This window comes from Opisthocomus hoazin, chromosome 5, assembly GCF_030867145.1.
Source record: "Opisthocomus hoazin isolate bOpiHoa1 chromosome 5, bOpiHoa1.hap1, whole genome shotgun sequence".
Taxonomy (NCBI): domain Eukaryota; kingdom Metazoa; phylum Chordata; class Aves; order Opisthocomiformes; family Opisthocomidae; genus Opisthocomus; species Opisthocomus hoazin.
In genome coordinates, this window is record NC_134418.1 from 19,043,049 (window position 1) to 19,070,156 (window position 27,108).

General features: G+C 38.8%; 1 long non-coding RNA gene across 1 annotated transcript; it reads left to right on the plus strand.

Moving 5' to 3' along the window:
* The first annotated feature begins 1,481 nt into the window (after positions 1 to 1,481).
* LOC142361397 (uncharacterized) lies at positions 1,482 to 24,897 on the plus strand. Its single transcript, XR_012763975.1, has 2 exons — positions 1,482 to 2,099; positions 20,397 to 24,897. It is a non-coding gene; the product is annotated as an uncharacterized LOC142361397 (long non-coding RNA).
* The last annotated feature ends 2,211 nt before the right edge of the window (positions 24,898 to 27,108 follow it).

Consider the following 27,108-nt stretch of genomic DNA (forward strand, 5'->3'; position numbering starts at 1 on the left):
GAACATGCTATGTGATGTTTAGGTGTGTCAGCGTCAACACCCTGCTAACAGTAAGAGTGAGGTAAGTCATCTTCATCAGATCTGATCTTTCACATTTTAGATTTGGCAGATTTTCTTTATTATAAAGGAGGATGCAATTTGTTTAATGGTCACTCAGCTCCCAGATGTTCCACACAGCTTGTCTTCTAGCTTCCGTATGGACTGCAGTACTGGTATATGCCTTGAAGAAACAATATTTAACCCCTTCTCTTTATAGATATCAAAGTACTTTACCATAGAATTGTTATCTGCTGTTTCTCATTTTAAAACTGGGAATTTAAAGAGGGAAGGGAATTAAAAAACAAGTGGCACAGTGATTCAGTAAAAATATGAGGTTTAAAATCCAGACTGCAGAATTCTTTGGTCTGAGAACAAGCCTTGGATCATGTTACCTTTTACATAAAAACACAAGAGGTGAACTTTATTTCAAGAGAGACCTTCAATACTGGTGAAAGGGCATGGGAAGAAAAGAAAAAAACCTGGAGAATAGCAATACCACGACTGACTACAGAAAAGGAAGGGAAAGAACTTTTCTCTTGTAGCTGCAAACTGCTTGCTAGCTGTGACTTTCAATAACACTTACCCGTGACCCTGTCAGCTTTTAATTTTCGCTTTTTATTTTAAAAAGAACAGATAAGTAACAGATATTACTCAGCTCTTGATTTGGCTTTTTCAATAAGAAGTGAGAGTTAAACTCCACTGCTGCTGCTGTAAGTGCTATTGAAAACCATCAGCTTCAGTTATAAAACAAATCAGGTGGGAGCAGATGAGCTAGAAAAAAGGCCTGGAAACCTTATTTTTTATTAACCTTTTGTTGACATTAATACTCTGCAGTAGGAGATTCACACAGTGTATGTATAGAAACACGTTTAAGAATGAATCACGTTTGCTTACACAGGAAAAGGTTAGAACTTACTTAAGAAGTAGAGGTCTCTCCCAGGATTTGTCTTCAAATAAAAGCTGCAGTCATGCCTATTCGAGTTTCCTTGACAAAACTGTGGCCCAGATCCAACAAGAAATGCAGGCAGCTGTTAGATGATTAAGACCAAACTTGCCTTTCTGAAAGCCTCTGACTAGCTGACTCCTAATACTGTGATTGCCCAAGCTCCCCAGATCCTATATGTTTTTACCTTACTTTGCCCCAGATTCAGCCACAAGAATTTCTTTACACACATGCATCAACATCTCTGCTTTGACAGTGGAAGCACAAGGCTGGAGCCATTCTCTCAAATTAAAGCACTTATCATGGGAAGGAGGAATCTGCATTACATCTCTGTTTTTCAGATACATGCATGACTTTTACGCAATGACTAAAGTAAAACGCGGGAAGTTTTCTGGGAATAGTTGACAAAGCTCATGGCTAAACAGTTCAGGTGGTTCTGTAAATAGTAGGCTATAAAATCAGCTGTTAATTATTGTCTACTGTAAACCAGTGACTTCTGGACATTGGTCTGCACAGTATCTACAGTGGTGGCAAGTACTGAAGTACAGTATACTATAGTATTTCAGTCTCTTTTCGGCAGGCAGGGAGATGGAGTAAGGAAGATGCTGGTCTCCTCAGACAGGAAAAGGAACTGAATGTGAGCTCCCTTGCCTTGGGATATAGAAGTGTTTGTCTTTCTCTCCTCCCCCATTCCTTTTTTAATTGTGTATTTTGAAAGAAAAAGATGAATCTTTTCATTAAAGGTGAGATCCAGACATTGAAAGAGGAATGTACAGCACAGGAACATGTCAGTTTACAGACAGATAAACAGATACAATGGTATTCTGAGCACTGTGGACACCTGCCCCTGCCTTTTTCATGACTGCGATTTAGCAAAAGACTCGAGCATACACTGCCTGTATCTTGGAGCCTTTTTTCAAGGGAAAGAAGACAAGGTACACCATTCAGAAATCAGGAGAACCTATTCTAGCATGTTGCTTGCATTGATCAGTTGGAAGATCGGGACTGAAGAATGTCCTTTGGATACATAGATGCAGCTCTTTACACCAGGAGAAGGTTTCTAGGAGGTAATATCAAGTCACTGAATTTACAGATGAAATGTTCTAGCTCCACCAGAGTAAGTGAAAATAAATTACTTTAAAATTACTCTTTGTTTATATCACACTTGTGTTCCAAATTATAGATTATTGTGCATGTTTCACATTTTTTTTTCCCAAAGACATTTCAATAACTGGGTGAAGCACTATAGCAAGGAAAAAAAGAAACAAACAACAAAAACCAGAAAAAAGAATCAAAGCAAAACCAAGTACACCTAGTTTTATCTTGCTGTGCTCTTTCGATATTACTAAAGAGACAGTAGTTGTTTGAGGAAATATTCTCCTCATAGCTTGGCTGCTTCTCTGCTTGTTGCAACAATGCCATGTGTTAATCCTCAACAGATGAGACCACATCTCCTGTTTGTAACTGTGATATTAACCACAGAGCAGAGTTGAAAAAGTATAGGATGATCTAATTCAGATGATTATTTACTACAGAAACTTGTTCAAGTGTCTTTGTATACCTCATTTATTAGACCTAAGTTTACATATTAAAAAAACTAATTTGTGCATGAGAAACATGCTAATCTGGAACCAGAGAGTTTGGTCTACGTAGGTATAAGAATACTGATACTGATTTTTTTTTAATTGCCCGGTATAGGAGAAAAATGGTGTGGTATCTGAATGGTGTCTTAACCAAACTGACTGCAGTTGTGTTGTTGATACCAGCCTGCACTCTCAGCACTCTGGGTCTACGCATTCTCTTCTTAAAAGCCACAGAAAAATGACTAAATTTTTTCTTCTGATAACTGTTTTATTTTAGGATATTCATATTTCAGTTTTCCATCCTCATTCCTCTCACTTATACTCTTCCAGAGAAAAATATCTTTTATGCTGGCCTATTATTTGGGAATAAACACTCCTAGCAGGTTTTGTATCACACCTAGACTGGAAGTCACTTGAACAGCATTCAAGCTTGATTTGCCGTAACTGTCTTGGAAAATGAAGAGACTCCAATTAGTCACATAATTTTGAGACAGCCCTTTGCATGCTGGTGAGTGCTTATTATTGTTGTTGCTTCTTTAAAGCAAAACAAAACCTTTCACCCATCTGATGCTGAGTATTCAGCAAGTCAAATAGAATAAGCTTAAGGGTTACAGAGGAGCAAGGCTGTACTTACGACCTGGCAGGCTAGAGATCAGTATATATGGCAAGCAAGATCAGGAAAATCCTTCGACAGCTGCCTCGGACATATCAACCTGAGAAATGAAAGACCTTTCTTAGGAATGAATTTCCTCTTATTTGTCTCTACTTTTGTGGAATTAAACCAGTTTCTACTTAAGATTCTTAGCCACGTATATCTATCCAATAATTCATAAGTTCTTTTTTGACAATAACAATGTGTGTTATTTGTGTGACTGTACACCTCTGCACATATTGCAGACTACATGAATTTTTAACATAACTTTATTGAAGAAGAATTAAAAAGCAATTTATTGTTAATGTTCACCTTGTCTGAAAGTACATTAAAAGCAAACACTGTATTTTCAGACATACTATATGTAATTTGTTACACATTCATTCTCTTTCAGTATTGCAGCACATATTTATTTAACAGTACTTTTCTGCTATAGCTTTAGAAACTTGTTCTGGGGTGCCAAACATAGCTAAAAGACATTAGTTTAAACTTCGATGATTTTTTTACCACTCCTCTGTATTTTGCTTTATTATCTTCTTGGTGCTATGAAGCAGCCATGCCATACACCCATGGGATCTGACCAGGGAAGCAGTGCTCTTACTCAGGCCAGGGTTCAGACTTAGACTCACAAGTGTTAGCTGGAACCTTGTAAACATTTCTCACTGTTTCTTGGACATAAATGTTTGGAAATTTCTTGAGATTAGTGTTTCTTATGAGGTGGCTTGCCAGTTTGGTTTGAAATCCTGTTAGTGTGATTCTTCTCACATGATAGCTGTCATGTTCAAAGTAGAGAAGGGAAGCACAGAGCCCTTCCAGTCATAGCCATGCAGATGTGTCAGTGCAACAACTCCTTGCTGACATTTGGAACCATTCAGTGGGAGGTTCTGTTTGCCCCATCTCTAATTTAGTCTAAATGAAATTGATTGAAAATCTACTTGATCTCTAGAAACAGGAAAACTGATATACCATACATGTCTTTTTTTTTCTTCCTGATTGTGTGTGGGGAAAAAGGAAAGAAGCACCACCCGAATTACAGTAATTTATAGACGCTGGATGATAAAGGCAATGTTGTACTTGCTACCATTTCAGCAAATGTTGTTAAAATTAGACATCCCTCTTTCTGAGTAAATGGTGGCTGGTTAAGTGCAAAATACTATTGTCATATTGGAGACTGCACAACAGGGAACAGAAAGGGTAGCAAGATTAATGAGATTTAGAACTTGTTTACACTACCTAACTATTCTCACTCACATTCCACAATAAAAGAAAGAGGTGTTGAAAGACCAAAACTAGCTCTTTCTTCCTGGAGTGTCCTGAGATTGGTATAGCACTTCAGCTGAGAACAAAAAACAAATGTTACTAAACTAAATCAGAGACTGTGACAAAGTATGTCTTTTTGCATTCAGTACACATTTTGTGAGGTTCCATTTTTTCAGCCTTTTCTTATAAATTTTCAATTCCCATTTACTGCAAGTAAATTAGAGAGATGATTTCTCTTTTACAGTTCATGACAGTATAAAAATTGTTCCAGTTTTATAGCTCCATGTCTCTGAGGAGCCTTGGAGCTGAGCATTTATATTGCTTAATGGCGGGGTTTGAATAACATGAGACAACAGGCTATCTCTAGGATCACACTGACTTTTCCTCAAGAAAATATGATGAAAGCCTTGGCTGATGTATGCATAGTTGTCTTAGTATAATGCAGATATTTTTTAATGACAAGATTAACCTTATATCTTAAACCTGAATTGAACGGTTTAAAATGATTTACAAGTTTATTTGTTTTCTATATAAGTACCTGTATGTACGCAAATCTTTTTAAAACAAATAATATTCCATTCTTTAACAGTACTGCACTTAAGAGGTATTTTACAATCCACACTTTGAAAAATCTCCTTTTGCCTCACTTTAAGAAGCTGCTCTGTTAAGAGCAAGTGTAAGGAAGTCTTGACTCCTGATTAAATTTTTATGTGTGTCTGGCCAGTAGGTCATGTTTTATAATAGCTTTTATACTTGGTTTTTAAATTGCAGTTCAGCAATCAAACATTTTTGCACTACACCTATTGGTATTCATGGCAGAAAATCATAAATTCTTAATAAATGAGTCCTATTATATGGTCTTATGACACTGTCAAGAGGATTGGGGGAGGCTCAGAGGAGAGATCCTTGGCCTTTGTCATATTTATGTTTCAAGTCCAAACTGAAACATTAAATGAAGCAAACATTCTAGTCTCTGTGCAGATCTTTCATAGCAGATAATTGTACCATCAGAGCATATAAATCTTTGCATGAGAGCTAGAAATGCGAAAGATTCCCTACTGAAGTTAGCACAATTTTTTATATCTCTTTTTAGCAATATATTTTTAGTTTAGAATTGAAAAAGCACATCAACAGTTTTCCCCAAGTGAATTCATATTGTGATAAGTTTGAAATAATCACAATGTCTATTCTTTTCCTTAGAGATAATCACATGGCATCAGTTCCCCATTAAAAGCATTTATCTTTAAATCCATAAAAGGTTCAGAAACAGTATATTTAACGCACACATTAGCTCTCAAAGCTGTAACATCAGTAAGCGTGAACTTGCCTTCCAAGAACTTAATGCTCTTAATTCCCTCCTGAGTGAATGTAAGTTGCAAAAACAGGGTACGACAGAGAGCTTTCTTCTTCATTGCAAGGATCAGTCCCCTAATGAAGCATTTTCATAGCACTGAGCTGAGAACGGCACTGGTAAAAATTCGTGCACATTCCTGGCATTCAATTCTTCAGTGCCAAGGCGGACTGACTAGCAGAACACTGCTTTAAAGTGAGCCATCAATCAGTGTGACTGTTTCTCAGTCTTACTCTCAGTTTATTAGTCAGCTAAGGAAGTATGTGGTGTAATGACAGATGTACTATTCTGTATATTTTTTTTCGTGAAGATCAGTTAATAGACTTGACAAACAACGCCTTTTGGAAACTGTTAAACCAAAAAGAGGTATTGCTGAACTTTAGAGGCATGCATATCTATGCAGAATAGCATCTTCTCCCTTCTAAAAATACTTCATCCATGAGGCTATTGCATAGGTATATTCAGAGTCACATTTAACTAATGAAAATATAAGTTTTCAGTATTCCTTGCCTATGACCCAGAGCCCAGACTAGGACATTCCTTCCTTGGTCATGCATCAGCAGGACTATCATCCCGGTTTTAACCACGTAGCCAGACAGCAAACTTGTGTGTGACTGGAAGATGCATGAGAGAGAAAAAACAGCTTGACCTTTATAATCATATAGGCTTTGTTTGGGTGGGAAAACCAAGAAGATACGGAAATGTTCATGTAACCAGAAGCATAGCACTATAGGAAGCTTTTTTTTAAGCCTAATAAGTAATTTTAAAATTTTACCTATTATCATTGTGTATGTTGTAATTCGTTTTTATTCATATTCAGACATTGTTGTCAAAACAATGTACTTCTATGTAAAATAGATCCCTATACTTTTAAAGTTGTTATGGATCTTCTCTAACACATCTACCACTAAAATAAAAATTAAACATTTATTTCAGTGAAATGTATCTGGAAAAAAAATCATCTATTCTTTCTCAGAATAAAAGTGCCATTCCTTGAATTCCTGTAGTGATTAGTATTGTTTAAACAGCTGACCAAGCACAGAGGCAGGCTGGATTAAAATGCATAACACATAACCAGGAATGTATGCTGCATATTTTAGAACAGTAAGTTCAGATATAATGGTGTCTTACAGTGAGTTCCTAATGGCCCAACACTGCAGTTCTTGAAACAGACCATGGTAATAGGCGGGGTTAAGAGAGCTGAATACTCCATCGAGCCATCTAGAAGTATATATTACCTGCATCTTTATTCTTCCAATAAATGACTTTTTGAGAGAGTCCTACTAAGAAATCTTCCATGGGTTGTTAATTATGCGAAATAGCCTAAAAATTTTTCCTGTCTTCCAATACCTGAATGTGCTTTTAAACTGTTATTGAGTGACTGTGAGAAAATGCTTAAACTATACCTTAGAGAAGGAAAGCTTATTTTCATATGTTTACTTCTTAAATTTGTACATATTGTAAAAAGCCAACTGTATCCCCAGAAACACTGGGTAAGCAAATGGATTATTTTTCTGATTTTTCCTCTATTAGTTTTCTCCCCGCTTGGTTACTTCCTCATGGTTTCATGTAGAATGGCATGATAATTCAGGGACTGGAAGTGACCTCAGAAGGTCTTTAGTTCAACCTCTTGCTCAAAAGAGGGTCAACTGTGAGATTAAACCAGGTTGCTCAGGACTTTATCCAAGTCTTGTTAACTCCCAAGGATGGAGATGATACCAGCTCTCTTGACAACCTTCTCACCTACTGGCCTGTCATCGTGGGGGAAAAGCTTTTGCTGATATTCAGCCAGAACCTCTTGTTTTAGTTTGTTGTCATCCTCCCACCAGACATCACTGTAAATGTCCTGGCTAGTTTTTCTCAACAGACTCCTCAAAGGTATTGAAAGCCTGATATTAAGTCCTCATTTTTCCAAGGAAAAAAAGAGGGCAGGAAAAAGTGATCTTCACAGTCTACTGATTTGTTGCCAAGTCCATAATTAAAATATCAGTCCATAATAAAAATAACACAGCTAGATAAAATTCATGGAAAAAAACAAAGCCCTTAGCTATGTTATTAATGATTTATTTCATTGCTCCCATGATGGGCGACAACAGTCTGAGCACATCTCACATTCTTACTTTGGCTTAGAACATTTAAGAGGGCAGTAGCAATCTTTTAGGAGTGTTGAAAAGCGTAAGAATAAAAGATGAAACAGAACTGTTTAGGGTAGTCCAATGAGACATAACAGAGTGATGTGATGCAATAGGCTGACAATTAGCTCAATTTCTTGAATCATTTAAATCTAGTCTGACTATATCAGTCCAGAACGTCCTGTAGGCCTGCAGTAAAATGAACATAACTGAATAAAGGGTTTTGCATCTCTTTCTTCTTATTTTATCACCATCCTGAGAAGTATGGCAATATTCAGGTACACTGAGGGTATCAAAACATGTATGTTAAAAAATATAATTCCCAAAAGAAAAAATAACCAAATATCCTACATATCTTTTCTACCATGGAGGCTTTCTCAAGTATTGGGAAATTGATCTGGAGGCTTCTGAAGCCTTATGTAGACTAGTTGCTTGCACAGACAGTCTTGAAGTCAACTTTTTTTGTTTGCCTCTGGCAATGTAGTCTTATCACTTAGGCAAGTTAGCATAGTGTTTCATCAAATGTATTCTTTCAGTAAACAGGAGTGGATGAAAGGTATCTTGAAACCTGAGAAGAAAAATGGACATTCTTTTTAGAGAAAAAGCTATTTTTTGTTAAAGATGTCTTAAATGAAAAAACTATTGGAGTTGAAGTGCAATAATATGTTATTACCTGCAAATTTGCTGTTTGCAGAGTGGGTTTTTCTCTTTCACTTCCAGAGTTCTTTGCCCAATGCAGGTGAACATGTATCTTGTATTTACTGTTGAATATTTGTGTCCACCAGGGCCTGACTGAATCCTAATAAATTGATCACAAGAATTCTGTTGGCTGAATAGTTTTTAGACCAAGCCCTAGAAAATCTAGGAAGCAAGACTGCTGTTGCAAGGTTTCTTCACTTAAATAGGCACTAAAACATATAGTTGCTAAAATATTACTTCCTCTGTGGGAGTGACTGAGAAGGGTAATGATTCACTTATTGGTATTTTACTGATAATGAACAATGGCCTAGCTGATTATGTATTGTTGGAATTGCTTGTTAATTTTAAGAAGAACTGAGAAAAAACAAACAGTGCTAACTTTTACAGGATTCCTGAAATTTTAAGAAGAGATAATCCTACAGTGTTGGAAGAAAAAATATATATTATAAGCACAAGAGAACCTATATTTTTCATTAACTAAATTTAAAATCCTACCTTCTTTCTCATGAAAAAAATGAGAAATATATTTTATAAACTAATATATGTACTACTAGTGATGACTTACAAGGTCTTCCCTCCTCCTTGCAATATATGTAATTCCTCGCTGGAACAGCTTTATTTTCTAGACTGGTCAAGGCAATCTGTAGGTATAGGTCCATCTAAGTCCTTCTAAATGAGAAACCTTCTATACTAAGTGTTAAATATAGAGCGACTAAGAAGGTTGGTATCTCATGTCACTTCTAGCTTGGAATGGGACAACCATGCTCACTTGCAAATTCTGGCTGACCCAGAGGGGTGAGGGAGTTTGTGTTAGATGGCAAAAGGAAAGCCTGGAACTTCTTAAAATGTGGCAGCACTCTTCACTCCTTCACTGTCCCACTATCAAAACATCTCTTAATATTCTGCTGTTGTACTCAGTGGCTGAACAGAAAGCACAGAGAAGCATCTCCCAGCACAGGAGTTATATGACCAGTGGGGCAGGAAGGTTTTGTTCCAGCACCTGCCTTGCTGTTGCCTCAGCTCCTATTTCATTTGAATTCCTTCATAGATTCATAGGTTGGAAAAGACCTCCAAGATTATCAAGTCCAACCATCAACACAACACCACCATGCCTGCTAAACCATGTCCTGAAGTGCAATATCTATATGTTTTTTGAACACCTCCAGGGATGGGGACTCCACCACTTCCCTGGGCAGCCTATTCCAATGTCTGACCACTCTTTCAGTAAAGAAATTTTTCCTAATATCCAATCTAAATCTCCCTGACACAACTTGAGACCATTGTTTCTCATCCTAGTTACCTGGGAGCAGAGAACAACACCTGCCTCACTACAGCCTCCTCTTCTCCAGACTAAACAGTCCCAGCTCCCTCAGCCACTCCTCATAAGACTTGTTCTCTAGACCAGTGTTACATGAGGTTGTTGTGACCCAAGTGCAGGACCCGGCACTTGGCCTTGTTGAACCTCACATTGTTGGCCTCGGCCCATTGATCCAGCCTGTCCAGATCCCTCTGCAGAGCCTTCCTACCCTCAAGCAGATCAACACTCCCGCCCATCTTGGTGTCATCTGCAAACTTACTGAGGGAGTACTCAATCCCCTCATCCAGACCATTGATAAAGATGTTAAACAAGACCAGACCCAAAACTGACCCCTGGGGGACACCACTCGTGACCAGCTGTCAACTGGATTTAACTCCATTCACCATCACTCTCTGCGCTCAGCCATTCAGCCAGTTCTTTATCCAACGAAGACTACACCCATCCAAACCATGGGCAGCCAGTTTCTCCAGGAGGATGCCGTGGGGAACTGTGTCAAAGGCCTTACTAAAGTCCAGGTAGATGACATCCACAGCCTTTCCCTCATCCACTAGGCAGGTCACCTGGTCATAGAAGGAGATCAGCTTGGTCAAGCAGGGCTTGCCTTTCATGAACCCATGCTGGATGGGCCTGATCCCCTGGGTCACAGAATCCTTCCTTGGAAATGCTACATGTTCGTGGCCAGAGTGGGCTTGGACCAGATCAGCCCCGCCATTCTGCTAGGGACCTGCAACTTCTGGTTTCTTTTGCTAACTTCCAGGGCTGGCACAAATTCAAGGGCAAATTCTCAAGGAGATATTAATAAAAAAGGTGAAAAATCACAGAAAATGGGCAGGTCTGTTGTCTTAGAGATGGATAAGGCATGTGGGAATAAACACTGTGAAAATTTTGTGAAAAAACTGAGAAAGAGGAAGAACAAGATGAGTGCAAGGTTTGGCGGTGAGAAGCACCATGTGAGAATGTGAGTTTTTATGACAAGACAGAAAATATTGTAAGATTGGGGTAACGGAAACAAGAGTTTGGAAAAACAGTGGTGGAAAGATAGAAATGAAAAGGGTGTTCTTTGTTCCTCATTAAAATACTCTGAGATTAATTGCTGTTATTAAACTTCATCTTTGGTGAGTAGTTTTTTTTCACGTTTGTAAACTGATATCCAGATCTCCCAGCAGAGGGTGGCTACCTCCTTGGTCCTCTTCTAAGATCATCACTGAAGGAGGCAGAAAGAAAATTTTGAGAAACAGACATCTTGTGGGAATTTTGATGTTCTGGAGGGCTAATGCAGAGAATGGGAAGATATAATTTGTGCAAGTCTGTTTGCAAATCAGAAATAATTTTAGGACTCATTGGGGATCCCAGGAAGATGCAACATATTATTACTCTGGTAAAGCTTCTTTTTCTCACCAGATTTCACCAACTTTCTCAACAAAAATTGTTCTATAGCTTCTGAAATATCTAATCTCAAAATAATACTAATTAAATAAATTAAAAAAGCCTGAAGCTCTCTCATATGCTTAAAATTCTTTCAATGTTTCTTGAACATGATTCGAAAAATCAATCTGCTGCATTCCAAACAGCAATAGACATTACTATCAAAAAGCTTCTTTCAGAGATTCATTTAATTAAGCTCTTTATTTAGCAGATATATTTAATGCTGTGTTTGTTGTTTTATTTGTTGGACTTGCTTTTCGTGCATTAGGGATGATTTATGAACAAAATTTTAAAGTGCACTGAATGTCAGAGCACATGTGTGTTTATGCAAACCACAGAACTTGGAAATTAAAGTTGTCTTGGAAATTATTTCATTGCTCATATATAAAGAGATAATAGCATAGATTTAGTAAGACCATATTTCTGCAATATTTTGTCCAGTTCTTGTGTCCAGGCTTCAAAAGGCTGTTGCAGAATTGGAAGTGCTTCAGAAAATACTTGGAAGAAATACATACCTTCTCAAAAGCTGCCTAACATTAAAAACTACAGAAAATCATAAAACTATCCCTTGCTCCAAAGCAGTGGATTGGAAATATTGATATGAAGATTTTTCTGGGCTAATTTTGTTTGGTTTCCATTTACAGAGTTATTCTGCTACAGTTTAAATTTGTGACTACCTGTTATTTTTTCTCCTCAAAATTTTATGGCTCATTGCACAGGCTAATTAGTGCTTATTTCATGCACACAGAAATATTTTGCTTTTTCCACATTGTGGCTTTACAGTGTGATTATTGCATTCTGTTCAAATCCTATACTCAAAGTTGAATTAATGGACATTAATGGTAGGCACTTCTGTTCAATTCATCGTAGTAGTGTATGAGTACTTGACAAAGTTACTTTAGTTTCACAACACTGTAAAATCAGAAGCAGATGGTACTATACCCTTTTAAATAACATGAATATGTATATATCCTTTTAAATAACATGAATATGTATACAAATAGGTATATAGTGTTTCAAGTTGTCCAGTGTCCTGATGTTCTTAGGATGTTGGTGTTTTCACATAGCATTGTAGATTCAAATTACTGCTCTCATTGAGAGTTATTGGTTGGGTTGGGAAATATTGAGCATTTCTGCATTTGGACCCCAAAGCTTCAGAAAATGAGGACTATACCATTAGTCTGCACTTGTGAAACTATTCCATCCTTGGAGATATTCAAAACCCAACTGGACATGGGCCTGAGCAACTTGCTTTAGATGACCTGGCTTGAGAAGGAAGGTTGGACAAGATGATCTCCAGAGGTCCCTGCCACCCCCAGCTATTGTGTGATCCTATGATTCATCTTAGCCATGAGTCTCTCCCTTGAATTCCTCAGACCCTCACCTCATCTAGTGATATAACACAATCTAGAAAACTCTTCAAGCGTGAAACAAGAAGCCAGACTTCTATGCAGTGAAACGTCATTCATTTTCTTACATTATTTTTCTCTAAAGCCTGAACTTTCCCTAAAATCTTGGTCCTGAGTCAGACATGTGCTGTGTAAAATGGGTAACTTTTGGCAAAGATACAAGTAAGCATAACCAGGCTCTTATGAGTGAAAAAGATCAAATTGCCTTAAAGGCAGAAATCAGTCCCAGCACTCTCTGTGTAACGAGAGTGTTTGACTGCATCTACATGAGGACAAGATTTCTGTACACAGAGACCCTTCAACTAAGTAAGAGCATAATGAAAGCCAGGAGACAGAAACTGGAAGAAAAAAACCTGCTGAAGCTGGAGATAAGGTGCATATTTTAGTAAATGTAACTTTAAAGATAATTGCTTGTCTTTACTTGCATTTTCAAATCAAATTTTGATGTTTTAAATACATACGCTCTAAGCTGACCACTTCGTGGAGTGAAAGTTATGGATTGTGCTATGCAGCAGGTCAAATTAGATTATTATCATGATTTTGCCTGGCCTTAAATTCTGTGTTTATGAAGATATCTCTCTAGCAATTTCCAAGTCATGACTTAAAACTGCATTTAATACTACTTTAGGGAAAACTGTTACACTTGGTTTGATTTCCTTAAGACTCACAGGAGAGAAAAGGTTAAATAATGATAGCAGCACTACTCTTAAGAAGAAGTCTCAGCCATAGCCTCAGGTTCTTGGACAACCTCCAAACACCACTCATATTAGATAAGATAACCCTGACCATTGCTTTGGTTGCTTCAACTTTCTGAAGTTTCACTCAGTTTATACTAACTAGAAGTTTAGTCCTGTTGCAGATAATCCAGGATGATGACTTAAATATCAATATGATAGGATAACATTTCTCACTGGTGTAATATTTTCCCATTCCAAGTATTTGTAATTCCTTTAAGAAAAAATGGAAAGAGATAACAAGGGCAGTGTTAGGTGACAAAGGCTGGGATTTTCTGTTGTATCAGCATTGATGTTTTTTGTCAGGGTAACAGTTCCTACTTATAATTAGTGATATGTTTTTCTTCTTTGATTTTCTCTTTGCAGTGATATTATGGTCTACTACCGACTGATTCAGTAAACTAATTCTGAGTTTGCTCTTGCTCTATCTTCGCTGTATATCTGAAGAATATTTTTTTTTTATTTGAATATAATTGTCTTCAGTCCTGGTTTCATTAGGAGAGAACAAAGATAAGCTTATGAAGGCTAATTAATCAAAGAAACACTTTTCATCTTAATGAGGGGCATAGTCCAAACCTCATCATGAGAGTGGCAGAGATTGGACTAGGATGTACAAATAATCTGCTGCAGCCCAGTTGCATCCCAGTCCCAGCAAGCATGCTGTACACATTTGAGCAAGACCAAGTCTTTCCGCATTAGCTAAATTTAGTGTTACCTGGAAAGATCCATAGATTGTCTTAGTGGCAAGGACATCCTGATCAGTCACCTAGATGGATGGACGTGTCATGCACAAGCCATTGCTTTAGGATGAAATCCTTTAGATCCTTTAGTCTTCTCAGGTGAGTTACAACTATGCGGTAATTTTTAAACACTGATACTCTAATTAAAAGAGTTTATAAGCATGTTAGAAATAAGAGACTTGATACTACGATTAAGAGATTGAAGGACAGAATGAAAGCCCTACCCAGGAGTTCCATAGACCGTCTGCACTTGGTATTAATTAAAGACAAATTGAATTTTATTGTGATATTCAGGGTGCTATTATTATTTTTACTAAGACCCAAACACATTTGCACTATTAGCAGGTTAAGATAAATTCAAGTCAGTTTCAATTTTTTTCTCTTGGCTCATGGATGTGCTGATTAGTTTTGTTTCAAGTCATGTGCAGTGTCTGAAGGTCTTAGTCCTGGTTCTGGTGACATATGACAAAATGTGATCTTTGCAGACACTTATTTAAGAAGAAAAGTACTATATACAGGGGGAAGAAAACATATTCCCGAGTGAAGAGCATTTCTACAGAAATTAGAAGTATTCAGCTGTAAATGTTAACCATTCTTAAATTTGAAAGTAAAACCTCTAGATCTTTCTTTTATTACATCAGCTTATTTTATATATACATATTTATTATTTTATATATAGACATACAATATAGAGTTATATAAACTACTAAATCTTAAGTAAAACCCACCTATGTTAAGCACATTTTCAGGACTTTATTTGCAGACATTGATTCAGATTAATTCATGTGCCTCACAAATACTTAAGCAATGCTTTTTCACTTCCCTGGGTTTCACGCCACCTTTGGCATCTTCTTCATTTCTCAATATCTCTTCTTCATGATTCCTTATCGGTTACATCATCATATGTTATATTAAAATTTTACTTTCAGTAAGTTCCTTGAAGAAAAAGCATATATATTCTTCTGTTTTAGAAACAGTGCATCCTGGAACTGCAGGCTTCAGAATATGGAATGGTATGTGCAAAATAAATTACAGGGAAAGAAAAAAATAGTACTGAAGAGAAGAACTGTTAAAATGCAATTTTTTTTGGTCTCATATTTTTGCAGGTGGCTAACAGTCTAACCACTCGCAAACTCATAGCAAGTGTAAGCATTTACATCACTTATTCAATTTTGAGAGCCTGCCTCATGTCCCTGACCACTTAATATTGCCTCTTCTGCTGTCTTGCAGAACCATTCTGCAGTGCACCTACATTATTTGGGACCCAGTCTTAGACACACTATCGTCTAGTATTAGCCACATCTTCTTCCAACTATATTGTGTCTTTATAGATCTTGTGACTGTTGGGTTTGTTGTCTTTCTGAGGCAGTTTCCATGAAGGAATCAGTTTTGTCTTTTCCTTCATTGTATTAACTTCAAAGCATACCTTATATTTTATATGTATGCACAGTTTTTCTGATTCGTATTGTACTAGGTGGATTGCAGTCTTTGTGGTCTACTAGATAAACAAATAATAAAGAAATATAAACACTACTAGCTGTTCAGGAAATAAATAAGATTCTGCTGGGCAGCATAGGAAAGTCAGACCCCATGGGTCTAAAAAGACCAAGACTGGCCAGGATGGTCAGCCTAGCTGAGATAGTCATCCTGGCTGCCTGCCTGATTTCATGATCACTGCAGTGAAGTGGCTTCATTCCCACAGAATATTGATTCTAAGCATTTGGCCCTGTAGAAGGGAAAAGCTTTTTTTTTTTTTAAATGTTACCCAACTTTAAGCAGCAATAGGTGGATAAGAGGCCTTTTGTGACATATTTGTCTCTAAATCTTTTTTATGGGTAAATACTTTTAATTTCACGATAGAGCTAAACAGAGATTAGAGCATGGGAAATTTAAAGCAAAATAAAAAATGTAAAAAGCTAGAACAGCATTCTGAATATAAGCAGAAGTTAAAATACTAGTAAAGTAGGAAAATTGTATTAATTTTGTATTAAAGCTGATCACTGAGTGCATCAGAGATCTTATAGAAAGCATTAAATTTTCTACTGCTACTGATCACTGGAATTTCCTCATTATGTGTCCATGTTGTTAGACTGAAATTTCTGATTTTGTCCTCCACTGCTAGTTTCTGAGGGGTTTTTTTCACTCTCTGTTTCCCCTCAATATTTTGTGTGGTCTTTCATTTGTGTTTGTATTTGAGATTATGCAGCTACAGGGTACTCCTTCCTTCTATACCTGTGGCTGCATTCAATGCAGCATTCATCTGCATTGTCCATATCTTACTCTATCTTCATTTCTCGGTAGCCTGTTTACCCCTGAGAATATATTAACTAATCTGACAACTATTTCCTTCTGACATTAAGCATCCTCATTTTTTTTCCCTTTTCAGTCTCAATTTATTTCTAATTATAAACCTTAATTAGATCATGGTTCCTACTGCTTAGGTACTTTTTCATTTGCTACATCGCTAATTGCTTTCTGTTGTACTTAAAGGGAGTGATTTTTTTTTTCTCTTTCGACTTATCTAGAAAATAACACCTCACTAAGCTCAGAATACTGTCAAAAGAAAGGCTAATAAATTATGGTTTTGCTGGTTAAGTATGCTGGTTAGGCATTTAGTTTTAGCCTCAAAATGGTGATATTAAAAAACATGTATATCTCAAGAATAACTCCACCACGGCTCTTCATCAAAATGCTTTGCTGGCTCTGATGAGCAATAGGGTGTTTGGAGATTGCTCCTGCCATGTGAATCAGACATGTGGATTGTGTTTGTTAAATTAGAGATGGGGGAGGTGGGAAAAGTAACTTAAGCATCTCTGTAAGTTATTGGCTCCTTATTGGATGCATGATGCTTATTGTTTCTTCAACACAGCCATTGTCCAAAGCTGTGCAAGTTGTGTGACTAAAGCAGTAACAGACCATGCTTGCCATGGAACGTATGTAGGGTGTAGGTTGTGTCTAGGTGTTGGCAGCAGGGCAGGGACCTGCAGGGCGGCCTCTGTGAGGAGAGGCCAGGTTGCCCCTTGCCCCATGCAGCAGGGTCCAGCTGGCTCAGACCCACTCCAACAGACACACCGTCAGACACAGCTCACCTCGTCAGCCAACCTAGTGGTGCCTTTTGGAAAACATAACTGAGAAAAGACATAAAAACACTGCATGGCAATTAGGAGTGAGGAATAAGGTTTGAGAAACAACCCTTTGAGCAACAAGGTCAGAGAGCAAGGAGGTGAGGAGCAAAGATTTGCCTGCTGCCTGCGGATTTATCGTGGTGGAGCAGATATCCGCACTGTAGCCCATGGAGAATCTCGCACCAGAGCAGGAGGATGTTTCCTAAAGGACTGCAGCCCATGGCAGTGACTCCACACTGGAGCAGGAGAAAAGTATGAGGAGGAAGGAGCAGCAGAGAGGAACCGTTACAGACTAACCACAACCTGCCATTCCCCATCCTCTTTGTGCTGCTCGGGCGAGGAGGGTGGTAGAAGAGTCAGGAGTGAAAGTGTGTATTTGAGTCTGGGAAAAAAGGATGGGTGGGGGGAAGATCTTTTAGCTTTTGTCTTGGTTTACCACTACTCAAACCTATTTCAACTCACAATAAATTTAATTTTCCCCAAGTCAAGTCTGTTTTGCCTGTGATGGTAACTGGTAAGTGAGATCCCTGTCTTCATCTTTATCCATGAGCTTTTCCATCTCATGTTCTGCCCCTGTCCTGTTGATGAGTGGGGCTGAGAGAGCAGCTAGGTGGGTGTCTGGCAGCTGGCCAAGGTCATCCCATCACACGGTGTCAGTCCTCACCTAGGAACTGAAGATAAGTGTATTTATGTTAAAATATATACTGAAATATGGTAACCAAACGAGTAATTTAATATGTTTCTGTTCCATCTATGTCATTATCCTTATTTTAATCCCTTGGATACCTCATGACAGGAACAATCTTCGGATAATACCCTTTGTTAGTGAGAATCATTACTCTACTGGGCTTAGTTTTACTTTAAACCATTTTGCACAGTAACACTTACTTATAAAAACAAATAATAAAAGGAATGCAGCACCATCATGTTTGGGAAAACAGAATTTTGTTACAGAGCTGTGCAGGCAGAAAAGTTGAGACAGAGTTTACGGAAGTACATTGGAAAGCAAGTTTCTGAAAGTACAAAGATGAGACTATGGGCTACGGCATCAGAGAAAAGCAGCTTTGTGTGAAGAAACTAAAAGTTTTAACATATGGGTAACTATCACAGCCCAGCATTTTCATGCTTTAAGATCTAAGATGTGGAGACCAGTGATAGGTGGCAATCCTGAGGGGCCAGTATTGGGACCGGCACTGTTTAACATCTTTGTTGGCTACAAGGACACTGGGAATGAGTGCACCCTCAGCAAGTTTGCTTGACAAATCCAAGCTGTGTGGTGTAGTTGACACGATGGAGGGAAGGGATGCCATCCAGAGGGACCTGGACAGGCTTGAGAGATGGGCCTGTGCAAACCTCCTGAAGTTCAACATGGCCAAGTACAGGGTCCTGCACGTCACTCAGGGCATCCCCAGCACAAACACAGGCCGGGAAAAGAATGGATTGAAAGCAGCCTGGAGGAGAAGGACTTGGGGGTGTTGGTTGACAAGAAGGTCAACATGATCCGGTGATGTGCGCTCGCAGCCCAGAAGGCCAACTGCATCCTGGGCTGCATCAAAAGCAGCGTGGCCAGCAAGTACAGGGAGGGGATTCTGCCCCTCTACTACACTCTGGTGAGACCTCACCTGGAGTCCTGCGTCCAGCTCTGGAGCCCTCAGCACAGGGAAAACATGGATGTGTTGGAGCGGATCCAGAGGAGGACCACAAAAATGGTCATAGAATCATAGAATGCTATGGGTTGGAAGGGACCTTATAGATCGTTTAGTTCCAACGCCCCCCTGCCATGGGCGGGCACACCCTCCACTAGACCATGCAGTGATAGAACAAGGGGTAATGGCTCTACACTAAAAGAGGGTAGGTTTAGATTAGATATAAGAAACAAATTCTTTACTATGTGGGTGGTGAGGCACTGGAACTTGTTGCCCAGAGAAGTCATGTATGCCCCCTCCCTGGCAGTGTTCAAGGCCAGGCTGGGTGGGGCTTTGACCAACACTGAATTCCATTGACTTGACAAACACTACCTGCACTTTTTCTCTTCTGGGGTATAACTTTAACCTTTGTTGTTCTGGTATCAATTCTGTGATTGCTATAAATTGTACAATTGTCCTGCAGAACAGACTGGTCATTGATTGTGCTTATTTTGCCTCTTTTTTTCCAGCTTTCTTTTATTCTTCTAAATTACAAGGTTCCAGCAAGCAGAGATGGGGAAAATTTCCAATTTTAACTTGTATCGGAAAAAAAGAAACAAAACCATGGTGTCTGTTGGGGAGAACCATATGACTTGAAAAATGATCTTGGGCAATTAGAAGAATTTTGTGATAAATCTGTTTGCAGTACAACTGTTAGTAGTGTTTCATTTCAATGTATCATGTATCAGCACTTGATGGTAGTAAGGTGGTGTGTTTATAGGCATAGACAGCAGTATTTTATGCTGTTATTCTGCTTATGAGTATTCTACAACTATGGTACTCCCAACAGATTGAAATTAGTACATTTTTTTTTAAGTTCTGCTCCTTAAGTCAGTAGTTAAAAATCTGTTATAAATTTTGACATAGTAAAATAATTCTTGTAGTCAGTTTGTGGAAATTAATTAGAAAGATACTTCAAATGGTTAACAGGACCCCATTTAAATCTGTTAAGTAATTATTTTGAGTCATATGTTTTTCAAGTAAACCATACCAAAATTCTAGTTACTAAGGTTGCAGAAAATCTGACTTCAGGATACAATTATCAATATGGAAAATGCACCATCTTAACAATAAGAAAATACGTGAAAGACCCAGAGTTCTACTGATATAAATTGGTTTCACATTGTGTGAGTCAGCATAACTGTTTCAAATAAGACAATGGTCCAACACAAAAAGTTTTCATACTCTCACTACCAAAGATTTATTCAAAACTAAAGTGAAATATTTAGCTTAACATGAATCACAGCTTCGCAAATCTTGGCCTCTTCAACCCACTCAAGAAATCCTGTTTCTAATTCCAGCAATGGTGGCTTCGTAACGTGTCCAAAGAACCACCCACCGTGATGTGCCTCTGCAGGTTTCTTCTGGGCTATGGTCCCTGCTGTCTTTGTGTGCCTCTGCAGAGGTGTTTGCCACCTGGGGCTCCTGTGTGCTCAGACCACCCTTCTTAAAGAAAACTTGTCCAAACATCTGTCCAAAGAAGATCTTGGTCTCTCTTGTTCTCCAGAACCACAGAAGAAAAATGAAGAGTTAATTAGGAAGATCAGCCTTCTTCAAGAAGCCCTGTTTCCTAGCTGTTCCCAAAGATTGTTGGATCTGGGAACTGAATCCACTGAATCCTTACTTACACAGTAAAGTCCTGTCCATGGCAAAATGGCTTGTGAAAAGGTTATTCCTAAGTTTTACGTTTCTTTGGTCTTGTCGCATGTGCTGCTTTGGGCCCTTATTATTCGGTCCTTAGTCACTTGTCTTTTTATAATGTTGTCATGCAAAGGAAGTTAATGTGACAGGTCACAGAGAAACATCATGTAAGGTAATGTATTTTTTCAAAAGTGCTACCAAATTTTTCTTAATGGCTTACGTCATAGATGTTGCCATATCAATAAATGTCAATTTGGAGCTATAAATATGAATAAAATACAAGTATCCAAGATTTTTAAAACACAGTATCAAAACTAAATAAGTTCACAACTGAAAAAATCTGTGTTCCTTCTGGGGCTGGTTGTGTTTAATGTTTTTAAGCTTTGGGAGGTATTTTTATTTTGATGCCACTTTTCTTTCAGAGATTTCAAATTACTTTTTGAATAACAAGTGTTTTACAATTTCAGCATAGAGGATTTTATGTGAAAATTGTTCTTTATCTACATTTATGTACATTGCATTGATACAGTTCATAGTTTGCATCATTTGTGATGAAAACAATCTTTACATAGTAAAGACTGTAGAAACAAGAAAAGGAGATTAGTCCTTTGAATGACTATAGAAAGATGATTTTGAAAGATTTAGGAGTACTACACACTCAAAAGCCATATTACTACTACCTTTTCCCCCTGTCTTGGTGTTACTTCAGGCTACACAGTAGTTAAAATCTTGTTAATACCTTGATGAGCCTATTAAAAACTTGACAGTGCTGAATTGTATGTTATAAAGTGTATGTACATAAGCCTATTTGGCAGAAAATGCTGTTATGAAAAAATAACAGTAAGACAACAGACCTGATATTTTGTTACTGAAATAACATTGGCAAGAATGATTCCAACAATTAAAACCTTCTTGTGTGAAGTACTTCTCTAAAGCCTATCAAAAGAATGGATTTTTTTTCCCTTCTAATTAGTAGTTTCTCATTGCGAGATATAGAGTCTTTTGTTCCAGTGGCTTTTAATTCATATCTTAGTCTTTGCTCTTGTAGGTTTGGTTAGAAAAATGTTGTACAACAGAGAGCTAGGATTCCTGCATTGTTCAGATGCTTATAACAAGTTTGTCTAAGAAAAAGGGAGCTCATATAAATTGTACGAATTCCGCCCACTCAGGACTATTTTCAAAGAACAGGAAATCCTGAATGGCTCCCCAGGACAGGCTTGGAGAGGTGGGTTACCATCTATGAAATGTATGTTCAGAGCCTGAACATCCAGCAGGACTGTTGTTGGATTACGCACTTGTTTTAGGGAAAGGAACTAATGGTCAATTACAAGAATATATGTTAAGATAAAACCATCTGTAGTAACTGGTGTCACTGAAAATAACTGGTGTACGTTGCAAACCACTCTTTACTGGATTAGAGTTATGAACTCAGATTTTTCTGGTAGCTGAGTTGAGATCAATAGAGCCAAGACTGGTTACAGCTAGACTAAGGGGGAAGAAGGAAGCTGCGGTAGTCCCCTGGGTCTCATGTTAGGGTTCAGCCTGCGAGTGACGACACTTGTTCTCTCCTCCGGTTATGTCTCCTCATCTTCCCCCAAGTGCATGCCTATGAAATGAAACTGTTCTGCTCTATGTCATGGAACTTCCCTTTTAATTTGCTCTGACATAAGCAATGCACCAACAAAGCTGTTAAAAAAAGCAGTCTGTAAAATATTATTTCAGGACAAAACATCACTGAATGATGGCACTTCCATATTCTTGTGAAGCAAAAGGAATATTATCTAAAACGTGCAGCTGTTTTAAGTCTGTATTTATAATTCTCTCGTTTGAGTGTGTGTATATTTGAAAGCTGACTGCTGTACATAAGAATTATCCCAATGCTTTAATGTCTCAATATTTTAGTGATTTAACACTCTCAATTGACATGATATGATAGATTGCTAGATTCTAGGAAGTAGTTAATAGATACTTCCAAATTGCCTCAGTGCTGCTGTAATGACTCCTCCCCACCTAAAACCCTCGAAGGGAACTTAATTACTGTAATGATATTGAAGTAATAGCTAGGATATGTGTTACTGTAGAGTACAAAAAAGAAAAGAAAGAAAACCCCTAAACTTTTGGAACTAAAACTGAAGCACCATACTGCTTGTGATAGGTGGACTACTTTTTGGCACTACAGTAGAAACTGCAGAACTGAGAATGGATAGGCAGCAAATGTTGATCCTTCAGTCATAGTAGCCTCAATTTTGTGAGTCAAGTGGATTCATTTATTTAAAATCTGCTTTCTGTTCTTGCATGAAAAGATGCCTTTTATAAGCAAACATAGCTTCACTTAATTCCACTTTAGATAATCCTAGTGATGTTTAAGTAAACCCCCAGTGGTGGTAAATAAGCTCAAGTTAGCAGACACAATGTAAATGAGAATTTGTTCTATGATGGAATCTATTCTGCTTTTACAGTATCCGTGCAATTTAACTCTGTATTTGCACAGGAAAGTCTTGGTACAGCAATCACAGTGCAGTCCTATTACAAACAAATGTGTTTACATGGTGATGGTTTAAAACCAGCATTTGATTTAAGTCACATGATGATTTAAAATCCTCCTATTAAATAACGTTTCTAGAAAACAGACTATTTTTGGACCATTTTGGAGTAGAAAGAGTAATAATATATTTAAAATTAAAGATGTATTCTGGCCTCACAGTTCAAATCCACAAATCTTGGGACAACTGAATATTGCCGGTTCCAAATAAGATTATAGTGAAGAGTTATATTTTGGATAACTGTATAATCTGCATAGCTGTGTAATCTGTATAAAGCAGAATTTGCACTCTATCACAAGTTCATATAGTTCCACCACTGTCGTCTGAAATAAGGATATTTGCACCAGCAGAGAATCCGAAACATTATTTACTGTCAGAAAAGCTGGAGTCTCTAGAAAATATGGGATTGCTTCTATACTAAGAACTTGGTTTTTATCTCTTCCCAGTTTCTTTTTTTAATGCTAGCAAATCATTGGTTCTTAACATTGCAGTTGTCTGATAGTTGTGTTTCATATGTGTATTTTCACATTTCCAGATACATCCATGTGCAACACTAGCAACTGATTTTTTCAGCAGGTAATTTGTCACTTGTGTTGTAGAGTAGTTACTAAAATATGACTACTTTTACATAAAAGTGATACAAATTTATATATGCATACCTATAGGCAAATTTGGTTAGAAAAGTTGTTTCCTAACTAAAGCATGTGTATGGTTATGCTTATGCTTATATACATAGATTTATGCTTATGTGCATAAATATATGGGACTTGATGGGATTCATCCCAGGGTACTGGAAGAGCTGGCTGATGTTATCGTGGGAGCTCTTTCTGTTATGTTTCAATGTTCTTGGGAGTCTGGAGAGATCCCAGTTGACTGGAAGCTGGCAAATGCTGTCCCTATTTTCAAGAAGGGTAAGAAGGAAGACCCTGGTAATTATGTGCCTGTAGGTCTCACTTCAGTGCCTGGTAAAATTATGAAGATTGTTGTCCTAGTAGTTATTGAAAAACACTTGAGAGACAATACAGTCATTGGCTATGAGCCAGCAAGAGTTCACAAGGAGAAAGTCCTGCTTAACCAACTCAATTTCTCTTTATGACAAGGTCACTCATCTAAGTGACCAAGGGAAGTCAGTAGATGTGGTGGTTTTGGATTTTAGCAAAGTTTTGATACTGTCTTTCACACTGTCCTTCTAGATAAACTGTCCAGCTGTCACAAATCCTTATTTGGGATCCTGATGACTAAGTCAATTTGTCGTGAATGGGTGATTTAGGGTTGTTGGGGTCGATGTAGCTTGAGAATTAGCACAACTAGGCCACTTAAGCAAAACAGCATAATTGAACAGGCTGCTGGAAAAGACAGCTAAGAATAGCCATTGAGAAAATTCTGATAGTGCACATGGTGTGGGTTAGCAAAAACAAGATGTGTTCAAGGACATGGAGGCAGTCTGTTGCTATTGGCGTTAGTGCATAATTACCAATCATAAGGGAATGTGGGGCGTGTGAACAGCGTGTGATTTATGTCTGTAGCCTATCCGAATAAGTGTAATTGCATGTACAGATATGGTAAAATGTATATAACCGCACAAGCGGGATAATAAAGAATCCGACTGTGCATCGTATCATTGCGTGTGAGAGTCGTTCCTGTCCTTTCACGGATGCTGAAACTCGGCATTGTGGTGACCCTGAGGATTTATTGCAGCCAGAAAAAAAGGCAGGGGACTGCCAGCTGGCGAGGTAAGCCGGGCTAATTGAGAAAGGCAGAAGCGGATCCGCGGCACGCCGGGGGGGGGCATGAACATCGGCAGCATGGGTTCCACTGTATCAGCTTCAGAAAACACGGCACTGAAAGGCCTGTTGGAATTGGTGGATCGAGCCGATGCTAAGTTAACTGAAGGAGACATATTGCGACTATCATTATGGTGCCGGCCGAAAGCTGACAACAATGGATCAGCTGTTCTATGCGGATGCGTGGCACAGAGTTGGGATGGACTTGTGGGACTCTGTGCAGGTCGAAAACAAAGAGGCGCGACAATTAGCCCCTGTTTTCTGAACTGTTAAAAACATGATTGCTGATATGAAGGACAATGCTACTGTGGCTGCAGCAGCAGCGAGAGCTGTTTATGCAATCAGTCAATCCACGGGAGAGTATCAACATCCCTGTATGGCACCTTCTGCCAAAGATTCATAAAAGTGAACTTACGGACACATTGAGAAAGCAACAGGATCAAACGACAAAGCTGTTGGATGAGATGCAACGACTAGATAAAGGATCCTGTAACGCCACGATTAAACAGGCATATCGAAATGCTCACCAAGCCATAACGGACGGTTTGCAAGCGGTCGAGCAGCAGATATGTGGGGAGTCGGACGGGATGGGGGAGGTGATTTCAGGGGGGTCAAATAATGGAAGCATTAACAAAAGTTCACCACTAGAGCAATCACAACGGCGCTGGGTTAGGCTCATGCTGGAAGATGGGGAAATGAGCTTAGCTGACGCTGATCACTATTTACACAGTAAATATGGTAAGGGGGTGGGGAATGACAAACGTGAGGCGTGGAAGAGGGGCGTGAAGTGGAGAGAGCAAGGAGGGGGGGCATCCGGTGTTCAAAAGCCTGATTTCGCGTGCGGTGGGTGTCGTCTGCAGGGACCCAGCGGTACAGAAGGGGGTGGTGTGGCTGCTGGAGGTCGGAGTGGAGACGGGACGCCCCCAATACGAGACCCTAATTTTAATATGGGACAACGATGGAGGGGGGTAATAGAAAATGTTGTAATTGAAGGACAAATGCTGCCAAACATTTTAACAGCATTCCCGGTGTTTATGCAGGGGAATCAACGGAAATGGGCTCCTTTTGACTGGAAAACAATGAGTCAGTTAAAAAAACCGTAATGAACTATGGTTTGGATAACAAGCAAGTTATGACGTTGATTACCACCTTTTTCAAAAATCAGATATTAGTGCCAGCTGATGCCTGAGCCTTGTTAGAATTGGTGTTCCCCCCCACTGCCTTTATGTTGTGGAAGGATAAGTGGCGGGATAAATGTGAGGTTGCAATGATGCAAATCCTTCAGCTAGGTGCTGGTGATCCTTTACATGTGGTTACACTAGACCAGCTCATGGCTACTGGTGCTTTCCGCGACGGGGCGGCTCAAGCAGTGCTACACCCTCGAATATTGCAACAGTCACAGAGCTTAGCCCTGGCCGCTTTAACTGAGTTACCACAGATTGGGAAGCCTGTATTACCTTATACACAGATTTGTCAGGGTCCTGATGAGCCCTACATGCACTTTATAGACCTAATAAAGGAAGCATTAGATGCGGCACCAAATCTGCCAAGTGAAGCAAAAGGTGCAGTAAGAAAGGATTTAGCTTTTCAAAATGCCAACACTCAATGTCAACAGATAATTGCATCCCTACCTAGTGGGTCTACCCTTAGTCGGTACGTGGAGGCTTGTTCCCGATTACCTTGCTTAGCGGAGGAAAGAGAGAAGGCCAGAATACATGCAGCTGCTATGGCCGCTGTTTTACGACCTGCCATGCAAACGGGGAAAGGGGATCGAGGTGTTAAAGCAAAAACTGGTTGTCCTATTTGCGGAGAGGAAGACCACTACAAAAGAAACTGTCCTCAGATCAAGAAGCAAAAGGTGGTGGCTGACGAATTTGTAGGGACATGCCATAGATGTGACAAGTTCAGGCATAAAGCAGCTCAATGCAGGTCGCAGTTTAAAAAGGATGGTACCGCCCTGTCGGGAAACGGGCAGAGCAGCGCCAGGATGGGGGGTGCGAGGACAAGAAAGTTCCCCACAGCTATGGATGTCTCGATGAGCTCCG